The following is a 17,667-nucleotide window of genomic DNA, read 5'->3' as shown; positions in this document are numbered from 1 at the left end:
TGCCAAGTTTTTTCAGAGGCGGACCAATTCGCCTCAAATGGCTTGATTTCAACTGAATATTTCTGGTATTGCACAAGGTAAAAAAAAATTGCACAAAATGCAAGGCTCGAAATTCACGGTGGTCCGGTCGCCCGAGGCGACTTAATTTGTCATTTGGCGGGTAATTCCTGTCACTAGGCAGCCCGGCTGGCTAGTTGAAAATAATAAATATATATGAAGCGAAGATTCAGACTAGGGCTGTGCGATATATCGAATATACTCGATATATCTCCGAAAATTCTGTGTGAGATTCATATAATTATTATATCGTAACTATTGAGTATTTTATGGTCATCTACCGACTTGCATTTGTTTCATGTTTGTTGCGTTTGTTTAAAACCTTTTCTGGTGGTTTTCTCCCTGTCCCTCAGGCAGTAACGTGAGAGGCTGCCTAAGGGTAAAAAAAAAAAAAAAAACAATAATGTCACGCACTCGCCAACCAATCCCGGGTGACATCTAAGTGCTGAAAGGAACTTGCAGGAAGATTTTCTAGTTTCGGTTTACAGCGCTGACTCAGTTCGTGCAATCGCTGGTGTTGCATAGGCTACCGTGTAAGCTCTGTCAATTACAGCGACAAATTAAAAATGGAAGTGGACGAATTGGTTCCTAAAAGAACTAGTAAGGGGTCAGTCATCCGGCATTTTTTGGGATATCGCGAGGAGGACATGGAACAGCAAATGCCAGTTTGTAAAAAGTGTGCAAAAAAACAGTATCAAAATACTCGGGTTTTGAAATAAATGCACATTAGTCATGAACAATGGTAACTATTCTCTTTTGTGTTATTTTTGACAGAAGTAAAATTCATACATGAACAAATTTTGGCTAGTTGATTTTCTGTTTGGTTAGCTACTTTGGAAGGTAACTAGTCCAGCTGGCTGGTGAAAAAAATATGAATTTCGAGCCCTGAAACGTGACAGATATTTGACCAAAGTTTAATATAAAACAGGAGAATTACATTGATTTCGCTCCTGAATTTACCCAAGATGTGCCCTTTAAGGTGAAATTTCAAATGTGTATACATTAATACTATTTAGGTCAGAAATCATTGAAACACTGGGGGGGGGGATGGCCCCGGACCCTGCTAGTTTCACACCACGCCTTTGGCGCTCACTTTCATGCCGTTGGCACCCTATTGCCTGTGTATTATCATGCCAGGATTTAGGGCTTTTAATCCTTTAATGAAAATACTCCTAAAAACAGCATACACTATACTAGGAGGAAAAAAAAAAAACTTAAATAAAAAATAAAATATATAAATATAATGGTCAACAAAATCTATTTACAATATAATCTAAAAACTTATATAAAATACTTGCTTATGACGTAATGGCTGCAAGAGCAATGGATTTAAAATTATTAAAATTTACATCATTAAAAGGTAAATTATTCCATGTTATTATCGTCCTTGGATAAAACGAAAACTTAAAGACATTATTTGATACACTGATGATGATGATGAAAAGGACGAGTGTTTGGTAATCGAGTAGCTTTTATAATTTGACGCACTTCAGGAGGGAAACAAATGCCAACATGTCCATTTAAGATCTTGTAGAACAGTGGTTCTCAAACCTTTTTCACCAAGTACCACCTCAGAAAATACTTGGCTCTCCAAGTACCACCATAATGACCAACATTAAAATACAGTAGCGTAGTAGGCCCAAGTATTCATTAAAAACAAGGCGGAGGTTTTATTTAACAAGTATATTTAATATTGTTGGCCACTGTAACATTACACACAGTACTTTGAACAGTAACACTGTTTAAATATAGGAAAATAAAACACTGTACTTAAATAATGAATCAAATAAAATTAATTGCACATAAAAGTGAAATAAACATTGTACTAAAATAAATATTAAAAGACAGTTCTTAAAGATTAAATGAAAATGTACTTAAAAGTTAAATAACTGTACTGTACTTAAATGTTAAGTAAAAAAAAAAAAAAAGTACTATCCCCGCATACAACACACTGCGGCCTGGGCAGCTCCTCTGTCCCGCTCCAAATGGATCCCAGTTTTATGTATTTTTCGTCATACTTCCTCCTTACTGGTTTCTGCCGTTTGCTAGTAGTTCTGGGGCTGTTTTTGCCACCGTCGTTAGCATCTGCGCTCGGCTCACACACGTCCTCTTCAGTTCTCCCTCTCTCCTGATCCACGCTCCCATTCGCGGATTTAAGCCACGACAGTAATTTTGTCGTACTCGTCATAATTAGCAAAGCCACCTCCACCTTTTCCCATCACAGCCTAGTCTACCAATGGCGGATAACCGTCTGTCAGCAGAACCGGCGGGAATGCGTACGTACGCTACGTATGGCTACCCAGAAGCACTTGCAAACTTTTTAAAATAAACATTGTAGTAAAATAAATATTAAAAGACAGTTCTTAAAGATTAAATGAAAATGTACTTAAAAGTTAAATAACTATACTGTACTTAAATGTTAAGTAAAAAAAAAAAGTACTATCCCCGCATACAACACACTGCGGCCTGGGCAGCTCCTCTGTCCCGCTCCAAATGAATCCCAGTTTTATGTATTTTTCGTCATACTTCCTCCTTACTGGTTTCTGCCGTTTGCTAGTAGTTCTGGGGCTGGTTTTGCCTCTGTCGTTAGCATCTACGCTCGGCTCACACACGTCCTCTTCAGTTCTCCCTCTCCCCTGATCCACGCTCCCATTCGCGGATTTAAGCCACGACAGTAATTTTGTCGTACTCGTCATAATTAGCAAAGCCACCTCCACCTTTTCCCATCACAGCCTAGTCTACCAATGGCGGATAACCGTCTGTCAGCAGAACCGGCGGGAATGCGTACGTACGCTACGTATGGCTACCCAGAAGCACTTGCAAACTTTTTAAAATTATTAACATAATTTGTATCTCCTTTCATTTTCTTGTCATCGGTTGATAAGATATTTTCATCCATTCGGATATTATTTCACGTTTTATTTTATTTATATTTAATTACGTGATTCTTTGGCGTACCACTAGAATGGAGCCCGCGTACCACAGTTTGAGAATCACTGTTGTAGAACATACTGGCTTGAAAGAAAAGTCTGTGATCTTCAGAAAATTTAATTTTTTTTTCTGAGGAAAACACTGATATTCCAAGTCAAAATCTTTTCTTCAGTGAGGCAAATCTGCCAAATATGGCAGTGATCATGATTAATTCATTAATATGCAAATTAACGTGACGTCATGTAGCGGTTTCTAGCAACTTTGAGTGTGCTTTAGCTACTTTCCTCAGAAGAGCCAAAATTATAGCATCATGGCAGCCCTAATAGGAACAACTACTACTAAATTAAATAATAAACAACAATAACAACAAACTTATGTGATAGCAGACCTCAGTTATGACGAGATATCACCGATTCTCTCTCTCACACACACACACGATGTTTCCTATTGTTTCACAAACCCAAACACAGAACTGGGCGGGGCCGTGACCAAACACAGAACTGGGCGGGGCCGTGAGGATGAAAGTTATCTAATTTTTTTTTGAAACTCTAGTTAGCTCGGCTTTCACATTTGCTAGCCAACAACCGAAACTCATACAGCAAATAAATAACACAATGCTCGAGAATACAGCGTTAAAGTTCCGTAAACATTTCTGACTGAAAGATAAAATTATAAAAAATATAAACGCGAATGCTAGGTGACTTAAATGGGCCAACTTTCGTGTAGCTAATCCAGCTAGCTTGCTAACTAGCTAGCTCACCAACCAGCTAACTTCACAAACCCTAGCTACTAACTCAGATCACTTTCACTTGAGTTATTTTAGCGAGCTATTTGTATATATCCTCACGCTTTGTTATCCATTCTATATCGCTTGATATTTCTATAAAATATTCCTTTTGGACGTATTTTAGCAACTTACCTTTGCTAGTAACGTCTGAGCTCGTGAAACACTACCTCTTCCTGAATCCAAACGTCACGCGAGCTAGTACCGCGAGATTAGTGGGTTGCCAGATTGCTTGGATTTCCCCAGCGTCGTGAGAAATCCCTTTAAAATGGGAGGGTCTTGAGTACTTTTCTTGTATTTCCCAGTGCACTCGGAATCCCCCTACACTGCACTACTCATTTGGTGAACATGTCAGTTCAACTCAGTTCTCACACAACAGTGCCATTGTTTTTCATAATTTTTAACCCTTATATCTTTAGTTCAGGGCGGCACGGTGGCGTAGTGGTTAGCGCTGTCGTCTCACAGCAAGAAGGTCCTGGGTTCGAGCCCCGGGGCCGGCGAGGGCCTTTCTGTGTGGAGTTTGCATGTTCTCCCCGTGTCCGCGTGGGTTTCCTCCGGGTGCTCCGGTTTCCCCCACAGTCCAAAGGCATGCAGGTTAGGTTAACTGGTGACTCTAAATTGACCGTAGGTGTGAATGTGAGTGTGAATGGTTGTCTGTGTCTATGTGTCAGCCCTGTGATGATCTGGCGACTTGTCCAGGGTGTACCCCGCCTTTCGCCCATAGTCAGCTGGGATAGGCTCCAGCTTGCCTGCGACCCTGTAGAACAGGATAAAGCGGCTAGAGATAATGAGATGAGATGAGATCTTTAGTTCAGGGCGGCACAGTGGCGTAGTGGTTAGCACTGTCGCCTCACAGCAAGAAGGTCCGGGTTCGAGCCCCCTGGCCGGCGAGGGCCTTTCTGTGTGGAGTTTGCATGTTCTCCCCGTGTCCGCGTAGGTTTCCTCCGGGTGCTCCGGTTTCCCCCACAGTCCAAAGACATGCAGGTTAGGTTAACCGGTGACTCTAAATTGACCGTAGGTGTGAATGTGAGTGTGAATGGTTGTCTGTGTCTATGTGTCAGCCCTGTGATGACCTGGCGACTTGTCCAGGGTGTACCCCGCCTTTCGCCCGTAGTCAGCTGGGATAGGCTCCAGCTTGCCTGCGACCCTGTAGAACAGGATAAAGTGGCTAGAGATAATGAGATGAGATCTTTAGTTCATTTTTTTATTTTTTCTTGTCCATAACATACGTGCTTAGTCTGTTAGTCTGTGTTTCTTTTCTTTTCATTTTCTGGAATGCCTGTGTGCTTCTATGTGTATGTTGTCTATCTATATTGAAACTTTTTATTTGCTGCCACCTTGGCCAGGACTCCCTGGAAGAAGAGATAATGTATCTCAATGGGACATTCCTGGTAAAATAAAGGATAAATAAATGTCATGAAAGGAGGGAAACACTACAATTTGCAGTGCAGAAAATACCAGAACACTCCCAGGTAGTCAGTAGGCTATGCTGTATGTGTGGCAGCCTGGGAAAACCCTTGAAGATTTAGTCATCACACACTTGTGAAATTCCTCTCTGCATTTAACCCATCTGAAACAGTGAATACACACGTGAGCAATGAGCGCACACACACATACCCAGAGTAGTGGGCAGCCATGCGAACAGCACGCGGGGAGCAGTTGGGAGTTAAGTGCCTCGCTACTGTTAATGCCTGTTACTATTAGAGCTGGGACTTCAGCTCAACTAAAACTTAGGCCCTGTCCACACAGCAACGGATTCAGGTAATTTCATGGCTCTGTGTTACGAAGGTAAACGGCATACTAGTGATCCAGTTACGTCACAAGTGGATATCCAGTTTCAGTGCAAATTGTTGCGTCCAGGTAAGCCTATTTTTAGCAACATCATAACTTTTAAAACGGATAAATTGCTGCTATAAAGTCTTATTTTTAATTCAAACGTGCAGAGGGCACATCAGGGCACGTTCCGAGATCGGCAAATGGTGTTTATTTTGGGGGTTTCTTTGACTTTAAGGTCGGTGAGTGCTGGTCCATTTTTGACTTTGTAGGCAATCAGTGTTATAAATCTAGGAATTCACCTGATTCCTTGATCCCTGAATCCAACTCTAGGAATGGTGAAGAAATAATCTCTAATTAAAAATTTTTTTTCAGTTCTGTTGACTATATTTCTTGTTATTAAACTATCTTATTAGGTTTTTCAAACAGTTTAAAACTTTGTCAGCTGTCATCTGGACAGAGTGTTCTTTTCTGTTTTGATGATGTGACAGCAATAGCTGATGGGTTTTCCAAGACCACCACACATACTGTACACTCATCCACTTTAATGGGAACACCTGTACACCTGAACGTTCATGGAGTTACCTAATCAAACAATCACGTGGCAGCAGCACACTGAAAAATCATGCAGATACAGGTCATGAGCTTCTGTTCATGTTTACATCAAACATCAGCATGAAGCAAAAGTGTAATCTCTGTGACGTTGACTGTGGCATGGTTGTTGGTGCCAGCTGGGCTGATATATAACTGCTTATCCCCTGAGATGCTCACACACAATACAGCAGCCTCCAGAGTTGGTCTCTAGAGTCGTCGAGAATGGTACAAAAAACAAACAAAAATCACTATATCAATGATTATACAGTTTCCTTTTGTAAATAAAAATGATTTTATCCATTTATTATAACTGTGATGTTCTGTGAAGTGACTGCCACTCAAGTCCCTGCATATTAATTGTTACTATCAATGATCTTGTATTAGAATGAGCACATTGGGGTGGCACGGTGGTGTAGTGGTTAGCACTGTCGCCTCACAGCAAGGAGGTTCTGGGTTCGAGCCCAGCAGCCGGCGGGGGCCTTTCTGTGCGGAGTTTGGTGTTCTCCTCGTGTCTGTGCGGGTTTCCTCCGGGTGCTCCGGTTTCCCCCACAGTCCAAAGACATGCAGTTAGGTTAACATGGGGTGGCCTTGGGCTGAAGTGCTCTTGAGCAAGGTACTTAACCCCTGACTGCTCCCCGGGCGCTGTAGTGTAGCTGCCCACTGCTCTGGGTGTGTGTGCGTGTGTTCACTGCTTCAGATGGGTTAAATGCAGAGGATGAATCTCACTGTGCTTGAAGTGTGCATGTGACAAATAAAGGTTTCTTCTTCTTCATTAATATGAACCCATGATGTGAAATACAGCTGGAACTACTGTCTTTGCCATGCTGTTACAGAAAATATTCAACATCTTCTGACCAATCAGATTCAAGAATTTATCAGCACTGTGGTATACCAGAGCACTGTTGAGTTCTTGAATCAGAAGGTGTGGATTAATTTTCTATCACAGAATGGCTTCTGAAAATAGTTCTGGCTATAATGTCAATTATAGGTTTATATTAGTGTGCTTATTCTAATATGTCCATCTCATCTCATTATCTCTAGCCGCTTTATCCTGTTCTACAGGGTCACAGGCAAGCTGGAGCCTATCCCAGCTGACTACGGGCGAAAGGCGGGGTACACCCTGGACAAGTCGCCAGGTCATCACAGGGCTGACACATAGACACAGACAACCATTCACACTCACATTCACACCTACGGTCAATTTAGAGTCACCAGTTAACCTAACCTGCATGTCTTTGGACTGTGGGGGAAACCGGAGCATCCGGAGGAAACCCACGGGGAGAACATGCAAACTCCACACAGAAAGGCCCTCGCCGGCCACGGGGCTCGAACCCGGACCTTCTTGCTGTGAGGCGACAGCGCTAATGACTACACCACCGTGCCGCCCTTCTAATATGTTATCAAGCCTATATTAACAACTCATTCACAGGGACCTGTATGGTGTTAGGAGACATTTATGTAACATTAATGGGAGGATTGTCCAGTGTCAGCACTTTGTAACTGGACAAGGGAGTTTGCACTTTCTGGCTTCTTGGTAACATGACAAGCTGTGTGTGCATGTTGGTTGTTTTTTTTTTTTTTTTTGTCTGACTCAAGATACAGAAATGAGAGCTTGGTGAGGGAACAAATATAGCTGATTAAATGTTATTGATAACAGGAACTAACTTGTTTTTCAGATGTATCACAACATTAAATATAACTACAAATGAATAAAAAAGTGTGATATAATTCACTCTTCTTCGTCTTCTTTCAGCTGCTCCTGTTAGGGGTCACCACAGCAGATCTCCATCCATCCATCCATCATCTGTAGACGCTTATCCTGTCCTACAGGGTCGCAGGAGCCTATCCCAGCTGACTATGGGCGAGAGGCAGAGTACACCCTGGACAAGGGGTTGCCACATAGACACAGACAACCATTCACACCTACGGTCAATTTAGAGCCACCAATTAGCCTAACCTGCATGCCTTTGGGGGAAACCGGAGCAACCGGAGGAAACCCACACAGACACGGGGAGAACATGCAAACTCCACACAGAAAGGCCCTCATCAGCCACTGGGCTTGAACCCAGGACCTTCTTGCTGTGAGGCGACAGTGCTAACCGCTACACCACTGTGCCCCACAGCAGATCTGTTCTGCATATTTGATTTGGCATAGGTTTTTTACACCAGATGCCCTTTCTGACGCAACCCTCCCCAAATCTATCCAAGCTTGGGACTGTGACATCATTCACTAATAAATTTTAAAAATTGTAATTGTTGGCAAGGAATATAGGAATACCTTACTTCAGGCCATGCTGTTATAAGAGAGTTATCCATTTAATTGGCTTTGTATTGTGTTTATACTAACTCCATTTCCAGAAAAGTTGGGATATTTTCCAAAGTGCAATAAAAACAAAAATCCGTGATTTGTTAATTCAGATGAATGTTTATTTACTCGACAAAAGTCCAAAGAAAAAGGTTTTCAATAGTTTTACTGACCAACTTATTGTATTTTGTAAATATAAACGAAGTTAGAATTTGATGCCTGCAACACACTCAAAAAAAGTTGGGACGAAGGCAAAATAAGACTGAAAAGTTTATAGGATATCCAAGTAACACCATTTTGAAAGATTCCAATAAATAAATTATACAAATTTTGTTATCCATTGGTCAAGTGTTCATGAGATATGTTACCTTGCACTTACGGTTGGGTTCCCTATGGTGGTACACATTGGTTGTTCGTACGCACGGACATCATGAGGTTGCAAAAGCCGTCAAAAATCAGGTTTATGCATTACCATATGCTCTTAAGTTTGGAGCTCTGCTCATACTGTTACTAAAATCACACAAAGACTTTTTTTTTTATACACACAGCTAGAAAAAGTTTCTAAACTTCTTTGAACCCTTTTAGCTTTCCCTTTTGTGCATCGTTTTCTGATGTCTTTGGGGCCTTTTTTTCATCTCATCTCATTATCTCTAGCCGCTTTATCCTGTTCCACAGGGTCGCAGGCAAGCTGGAGCCTATCCCAGCTGACTACGGGCGAAAGGCGGGGTACACCCTGGACAAGTCGCCAGGTCATCACAGGGCTGACACATAGACACAGCAACCATTCACACTCACATTCACACCTACGGTCAATTTAGAGTCGCCAGTTAACCTAACCTGCATGTCTTTGGACTGTGGGGGAAACCGGAGCACCCGGAGGAAACCCACGCGGACACGGGGAGAACATGCAAACTCCGCACAGAAAGGCCCTCGCCGGCCACGGGGCTCAAACCCAGACCTTCTTGCTGTGAGGCCACAGCACTAACCACTACACCACCGTGCCTTTTTTTCTTGACTATTATACAGAAATCAACAAGGATTGAACTTCTTCAATGCTTTTGGCTGAACTCTGGCTTCATGTCACCCTCATAGTAGCCAGACCTTCCTCTGTGCATGAGGTTGTGATGTGAGCATCGTGAAATTCAGGGACTTGGATATAAATGTAGAGTCTTTCATGGTTAAAACAAACTAAATACAGTAAAGACCAGAACAGAACAAAACATGGACATAACATGCAAATTCCGCACAGAAAGGCCCTCGCCGGCCACGGGGCTCAAACCCAGATCTTCTTGCTGTGAGGCGACAGCGCTAACCACTACACCACCGTGCTGCCCCAAGAGGGAAACTCAGATCTTAAATAGGTTAACTCATTATGGGAACACAAAAAAGGTGTGCACAAATAAGGAAAGAAGTGGGACAGACAACAAAAGAAGAAATTCAAAAACTTGTGAACGAGACTGCCCTCTGGTGGTCACGGGGGATTTTCCATGGTGAGCATGACAGTTACAAAACATATTTTAAGAGGTGATAATTAGTAGTTTAATCATTAATCATTTAAATAGCATATAAAATATGTTCACAAACACAAATTTATTTGAACTTTTTGTTCAGATGATAGAGATTTGCTGCTCATTTGCAAATGACTAATCTCTGGTGCACAAGGCATCAAGTGTTCATTAAAAAAAAAAACATATAGGTGTACCATGTTCTCCGTGATTGGGCGGCACGGTGGTGTAGTGGTTAGCGCTGTCGCCTCACAGCAAGAAGGTCCGGGTTCGAGCCCAGCAGCTGACGAGGGCCTTTCTGTGCGGAGTTTGCATGTTCTCCCCGTGTCCGTGTGGGTTTCCTCCGGGTGCTCCGGTTTCCCCCACAGTCCAAAGACATGCTGGTTAGGTTAACTGGTGACTCTAAATTGACCGTAGGTGTGAATGTGAGTGTGAATGGTTGTCTGTGTCTATGTGTCAGCCCTGTGATGATCTGGCGACTTGTCCAGGGTGTACCCCGCCTTTCGCCCGTAGTCAGCTGGGATAGGCTCCAGCTTGCCTGCAACCCTGTGGAACAGGATGAAGCGGCTAGAGATAATGAAATGAGATGAGATGAGAATGTCATTTGAAATCATACACTGTATCATTGGATATGGTCTTAAATCACTGAACCATAATAGCCAAAGCTACATCTATTAACCTGACATATCGACCAAACAATGACTCCACCTCCACATTGAAACAACAACAGTCATTACAAACAACTATTCCTCTTTCCTGCTTGTGGAACATAGAGGCTGTGTGTGAGCTCACGATCAGAGCCAAGACCTTATAACTGATGTCAGCTCTTGGAGCTTTTCCTTGAGGCTTCTTTGTTTTTGCTTGTCATACTCAGCCTTGCAATGGCAGTGGACCTCCTCTCTGGCCGCAGCGTCAGAGTCTGGATAGGTGTGGTCACAGTAGGCCTCTATTCCACTTATGAATAGAGCATTTTATAAATAGCAAGATCAACAATTTGCACTAACAAGGCTGTTCATTGAGCACACTCAACATGCAGAGCCCACTCTCTTGCTCAGACATAAATGCTTTCGAAAAAACATACACATCCACTTTTTTTTTCCTTTAACGAACTTCCAGTGTTGTTTTATGGCTAGAAATCCTCACATAAAATTACACAAGGAGTAATTAAAAACAAAACCATGTCAGAAGACGATGGCGATAAAACGGCTCTTCTTGTTCTTTAAGTGCTTTGGGAAGATATTATGAATTCTTCAGAAAAAAATTATTCAATTAAATGCTGATGAAGCTCATATCACTTTTTGAAATGAAAACCCTGCTTATAACGAAGGTCATCCACATGGACTGCTGTAACTTTTCAGACATGTGATGCATGTAAATAGAACTTGATCACAAACCATCACACCATGTTCACCTATTCGATAAGTTAAACCAGAGTAAAAGAAAATGAAGTCAAGCTGACACAACTTACATCATCTCAAAGATTTGAAGATGTTTTTTTAAATAACATTTAATACATTTAAACATTTATTAATAAATTTAACAAACGCCACTAATGAATCACATCACTGTGAAAAAGTGCATTCAATGATATACCACATGTCCAGTTACTATAAAGGGAAACTGCACCCAGAAATACATGAAATATGTTGATATTCAAATCCTTGTAATGAAGTGAGGAGTTTTCATGCTAATTTGTTCATTGGCGCTTTATTTTTCATACCTGTGAGAAATTAACAGCTGTCTGCCATTATGACATCACAGGGGGACACTGGTAGTGCAGTTGTATACTGGAAGTTAATAGACGAAAAAAAAAACATTCCACCATCTCAAAGATCAGGGATAATTGTCAGGTTTCCTTATTAGCTTCTAAAAACAAAACAGCAACAGCTTCTTTTCCATTCATCCATTATCTGCAACCGCTTATCCTGTGCAGGGTCGCAGGCAAGCTGGAGCCTATCCCAGTTGACTATGGGCAAGAGGTGGGGTACACCCTGGGCAAGTCACCAGATCATCACAGGGCTGACACATAGAGACAAACAACCATTCACACCTATGGTCAATTTAGAGTCACCATTAAGGCTAACCTGCATGTCTTTGGAGGAAACCCACACAGATGTGGGGAGAACATGTAAACTCCATACAGAAAGGCTCCTGCTAACCACTGGGCTCGAACCCAGAACCTTCTTGCTGTGAGGTGACAGGGCTAACCACTACACCACCATGCTGCCAGTTTCTTTTCCAGTGGCATTAAATATTGTATTAAGGAGAAGTCTAACATAGAAGTAGTGGATAAAGAGAATGTTAGACTTACAATGCGACTAGAAAAAGCAGTTGCACGGAGTTATGGAGACTCAGCTCGGCTAGTTACTGTAGCCGACAAGATGACAATCACAGAGGTGTTGATGGCAGTGAAGCTTTGAAATCTTACAGTATGTGTTTGAGAAGAGTACTGTATACTGATGAGGAGGCGAAAGAGCTGCTACATCACCTTCTTTAGGTAGAGATGAAGCGAAGGCTAATCGCCACTATCAGCAGGTCATCAAATTGTATTGTGAGTAACTAAAAAAAGTCAACTCAGAATATCATTACAAAAATAAATCTTGGATGCCATTTAAGAACATATGTTAGCCATAAATATTGATATTATTTAACAATTATTCACCGAAGGCAAAGTGAAGATCGGGAAATAATAACCGAGACAGTATAAATACACAGGTGATTATTTAAGAAAAATATACTGTATCATATTCAAAATAATCATTTATTTCAACCTTCAAAAGCGGCATGCAAATGTAATAACAGCACGGTGCAGACTTGTGTCACTTATCTATGCCGACTCACATAAAGCACTTTGTTTTGAAACAGATAAAATAAATCACAATTCCACCTTAACTTTGAATAGTTTTAGACCAAACTTCGTAGCATCTTTAGTGCTTTTAGGAACAGCATTTTCTTTCATAATTTGTAATTCTTCCTCACTTACGGTGACAAAGTGATTGGCCGCCATTTTTGCCAAGTCGTGCGAGGTGCTTATTGAGAAATAGTCCAAATTTCTCGACCAATCGGCACATGCGATTTTCTATAATCACCTGTGTATTTATACTAAATACTAATATGAGTCATTTAGGTTGGAGTTTTCCTTTAATGCACATTAATAAATGTTTTTGAATGACCTGGATGGCTGAAAACCTTTTGTGGCAGCAGGGGCGTGGTCAAGCATCAGTCTGTGACAGGAGGGCGGAGTCAGGGAAGGTAAATGGCAGAATCACTACACCTGTCATTAATTAATGTGTTTGTGTGTCTTCCCAGTGACTGCGCCCTATTTAAGGAGAGAGAGCGAGAGCAGAGGGAGCTCTCTCCTCAACCAGATGACTGATGTGTGTGTGTGTGTCTGGGTGTGTGTGAGAGAGTGCATAGGCTGAAAAGCTGAATAAAGCCAGTTTTGTGAACTCAGTTCTGTCCTGCCATCCTTCTGTGCGCCACCCACCTACACAAACTGTCACAGTGATGCTGAAACCCAGGACCGAGCACGGAAGAGAACAGCCCCATGGAGTCCTCCACCTTCGCCGACCTGATCCATGCCCTCACCACGGCCCAACAGAGCCAGCACCAGGCGCTGCTTGCCCTCCAAAAGGAGCAAGAACAACGGTTCGAGGCCCTGATGCTGGCGCAACAGGAAGATCGTCGGGCGTTCCGGCACCTCCTCGCGTCGGCGGGGTCCACCATCTCCACCGCCGCGGGCCCTTCCCCCCTCACCCTCACGAAGATGGGCCCGCAGGACGACCCCGAGGCATTCATCAAGCTCTTTGAGCAGGTAGCGGAGACCTCGGGGTGGCCGGTGGAACAGTGCTCGGCGCGCCTCCTCCCCCTGCTAACGGTAGAGGCGCAGCTGGCCGCGCTACAGCTCCCCGCCGACTGGCTTACGCGGACCTTCGCCGGGGTGTCCTCCAGCGTGTGGGACGCACCCCTGAGCAACAACATCAGCGCTTCCGCGCTTTGCGCTTGGAGGAAGTCGGCTGGCCGTTCGCGTTTAACCAGCAACTCCGGGACGCCTGCTGGCAGTGGTTGAGGGCCGACAACCACGACGCCGAGGGACTCATTGACCAGGTGGTACTGGAGCAGTTCGTCGCGCGCTTACCAGCGGGAACCGCAGAGTGGGTCCAGTGCCACCGCCCGGCATCGCTGGATCAGGCAATCGAGCTGGCGGAGGACCATTTGGCGGCTGTCCCGACGGCAGGACAGCAGACGACCTCTTCTCTTCTCTCTCTCTCTCTCTCTCTCTCTCTCTCTCCTCCTCATGTGTCTCCTCCTCGCCCCATTCCCCCACCGCGGAGGCGGGGGCCAGCGCCACCTCAGCCGGCCCACCTCACCCACGGTGCCCTCCCGTGTCTCCCCTCTGTGTCTGTCTCTCCCTCACCTCAGGTGAGTGAGCCCCAGAGCACTAGTGCAGAGAGGAAGCCCGGGCCGGTTTGCTGGCGCTGCAGGGAGCCAGGCCACCTCCAACAGCAGTGCTCGGTAATGGAGGTGGGCGCGGTGGTTCGGATCCCCGACGCGCCAGGAGCTGCCCTCAATCAGGCCGGAGCGTATCGTATACCGGTGAGTATCCAAGGGGATACATATCAGGCGTTGGTGAATTCTGGCTGTAATCAGACCTCAATCCACCAAAGCCTGGTGCAAGACGAGGCATTGGGGGGTGCACAGGGGGTGAAGGTGTTGTGTGTGTGCACGGGGATGTTCACAGCTACCCTTTGGTGTCGGTCCACATTTTTTTCAGAGGGGAAAAATTTAGAATAAAGGCGGTGGCTAATCCTCACCTTACCCACTCGCTAATTTTGGGGACTGATTGGCCGGGATTTCAGGATTTAATGACACATTTAGTGAAGAGTGGGTCCTGCCATTTAACAGGAGGAGGTCCCAGTGTCGCGTTGGCGGGAGCAGCTGTCACAGAGCCGTCTACGTCAGCTCCGCGTCAGAGTGAGGAGCCGCCAGCTCCTCCTCTCTCTGTTGGAGAATCCCTCGCGGATTTTCCATTAGAGCAGTCATGAGACGAGACTCTGCGGCATGCGTTTGACCAAGTGAGAGTAATTGATGGTCAAACGCTCCAGCCAAACGCCACCCCGTCCTTCCCCTACTTCGCGATTATGAAGGATAGATTATACCGAGTGACGCAGGACACTCAGACTAAAGAGCGAGTCACGCAGCTTTTAATTCCGAAGAGCCGCCGGGAATTGGTATTCCAGGCAGCTCACTTTAATCCCATGGCTGGACACTTAGGGCAGGATAAAACACTAGCCTGAATAATGGCCCGGTTCTATTGGCCAGGGATTCGCGGCGATGTCCGTAGGTGGTGTACGGCGTGCCGCGAATGCCAGTTAGTAAATCCAGTGGCCATTCCAAAAGCGCCTTTGCGCCCTCTACCGTTAATCGAGACCCCGTTCGAAAGAATTGGGATGGATCTCGTCGGGCCATTAGATTGGTCAACACGAGGGTACCGCTTTTATATTAGTTCTGGTGGACTATGCAACGTGATACCCGGAAGCAGTGCCTCTTTGCAATATCTCAGCATGCAGTATTGTGGAGGCACTCTTCCACGTTATCTCCCGAGTTGGAATCCCGAAAGAGATTCTGACTGACCAAGGCACCTCGTTTATGTCACGTACACTGAACGAACTGTATGGGTTGTTGGGTATTAAGCCGATCCGCACCAGTGTGTATCACCCACAGATGGACGGTTTAGTTGAACGGTTCAATCGCGCCCTCAAGAACATAACTAAAAAATTCGTAAGTGAGGACACACGTAATTGGGATAAATGGCTCGAACCCTTGCTCTTTGCAGTGCGAGAGGTCCCCCAAGCCTCCATGGGGTTCTCCCCATTTGAATTGTTATACGGGCGTAAGCCGCGCGGCATTCTAGATGCGCTGCGGGAAAATTGGGAGGAGGGACCTTCACCAAGTAAAAACGAAATCCAATATGTTATTGACCTGCGTGCAAAACTCCACACACTCACGCACCTAACTCAGGAGAATTTGCGGCAGGCCCAAGAACGACAGACCCGCCTGTACGACAAGGGTACGCACCTTAGGGAGTTCGGACCAGGAGATAAAGTTCTCGTACTGTTGCCCACATCGAGCTCCAAATTGGTCGCCAAGTGGCAAGGGCCCTTTGAGGTCACACGGCGAGTCAGGGATGTTGACTATGAGGTGAGGCGAACGGATAGGGGTGGGGCACTACAGATTTACCACCTCAACCTGCTCAAACTCTGGAACAAGGAGGTCCCCGTGGCGTTGGTGTCGGTGGTTCCAGAGAAGGCGGAGCTGGGGCCAAAGGTTCAAAAGTGAACATTGGCATCGCATACCTCTCCGGTCCCCTGTGGAGACCACCTCTCCCCGACCCAACTCGCGGAGGTTGCCCAGTTGCAGACCGAGTTTTCAGACGTGTTCTCGCCCCTGCCCGGCCGCACCAACCTCATAGAGCACCACATTGAGACGCCCCCGGGGGTGGTAGTGCGTAGCCGTCCTTACAGATTACCCGAGCACAAGAAAAAAGTGGTTCAGGAAGAACTCGAGGCCATGCTCGAAATGGGCATCATCGAGGAGTCCCACAGTGACTGGAGCAGCCCGGTGGTCTTGGTACCCAAGGTCGACGGGTCGGTCCGGTTCTGTGTGAACTATAGAAAAGTCAACGCGGTGTCTAAATTCGATGCGTACCCAATGCCTCGTATTGATGAGTTGCTCGATCAGCTAGGCACGGCTCATTTTTACTCGACACTGGATTTAACAAAGGGTTATTGGCAGATCCCCTTGACGCCATTATCCCGGGAAAAAACAGCCTTTTCCACACCGTTCGGCTTACACCAATTCGTCACACTTCCTTTTGGGCTGTTTGGGGCGCCCGCTACGTTTCAGCTGCTGATGGACAGGGTCCTCTGCCCCCACACCACCTATGCGGCTGCCTACCTTGATGACATTATTATCTATAGCAATGACTGGCCGAGGCACCTCCAACATCTGAGGGCCGTCCTCAGGTTGCTGAGGCGAGCGGGTCTCACAGCCAACTTGAAGAAGTGTGCAATTGGGCAGGTGGAAGTACGGTATCTGGGCTTCCACTTGGGCAACGGGCAGGTGCGTCCCCAAATTAACAAGACAGCAGCAATTGGTGCCTGCCCGAGACCCAAGACCAAAAAGGGGGTGAGACAGTTCCTGGGGCTGGCTGGCTATTATCGTAGGTTTATACCTAATTATTCGGACGTCACCAGCCTGCTGACTGATCTGACTAAAAAGGGGGCACCAGATCCAGTCCAGTGGACAGAGCAATGCCAGCGGGCTTTTTCTAAGGTAAAGGCTGCACTGTGTGGGGGGCCACTTTTACACTCCCCTGACTTTTCTCTCCCCTTTATGTTGTAGACGGATGCGTCGGACAGAGGGCTGGGGGCCATTTTGTCCCAGCAGGTGGAGGGGGAGGATCGCCCAGTCTTATACATTAGTCTCAAGCTGTCAGTGCGTGAGGGGCACTACAGCACCATTGAGAAAGAGTGCCTGGCAATCAAGTGGGCGGTCCTCGCCCTCCGGTACTACCTGCTGGGATGCCTTTTCACCCTCTGTTCAGACCACGTGCCCCTCCAGTGGCTCCACCTCATGAAGGATGCCAACGCGCGGATCACCCGTTGGTATCTGGCACTCCAACCCTTTAACTTCAAGGTGATCCACAGGCCGGGGGC

The 17,667-nt window shown here is 45.4% G+C and overlaps 1 protein-coding gene across 1 annotated transcript in view; it reads right to left on the bottom strand.

The window, feature by feature from the left end:
- Nucleotides 1-3,954, bottom strand: part of traf6 (TNF receptor-associated factor 6) — a 28,733-nt gene extending 24,779 nt beyond the window's left edge. The window contains exon 1 of the mRNA XM_060911113.1: nucleotides 3,908-3,954. The gene's annotated coding sequence lies outside the window, so the exon portion shown is untranslated. The remainder of the gene's footprint in view (nucleotides 1-3,907) is intronic.
- Nucleotides 3,955-17,667: the final 13,713 nt, after the last annotated feature.

The sequence above is a fragment of the Neoarius graeffei genome, chromosome 27 (genome assembly GCF_027579695.1).
Source record: "Neoarius graeffei isolate fNeoGra1 chromosome 27, fNeoGra1.pri, whole genome shotgun sequence".
Lineage (NCBI taxonomy): Eukaryota > Metazoa > Chordata > Actinopteri > Siluriformes > Ariidae > Neoarius > Neoarius graeffei.
This window is presented reverse-complemented; position numbering and strand designations above follow the sequence as displayed.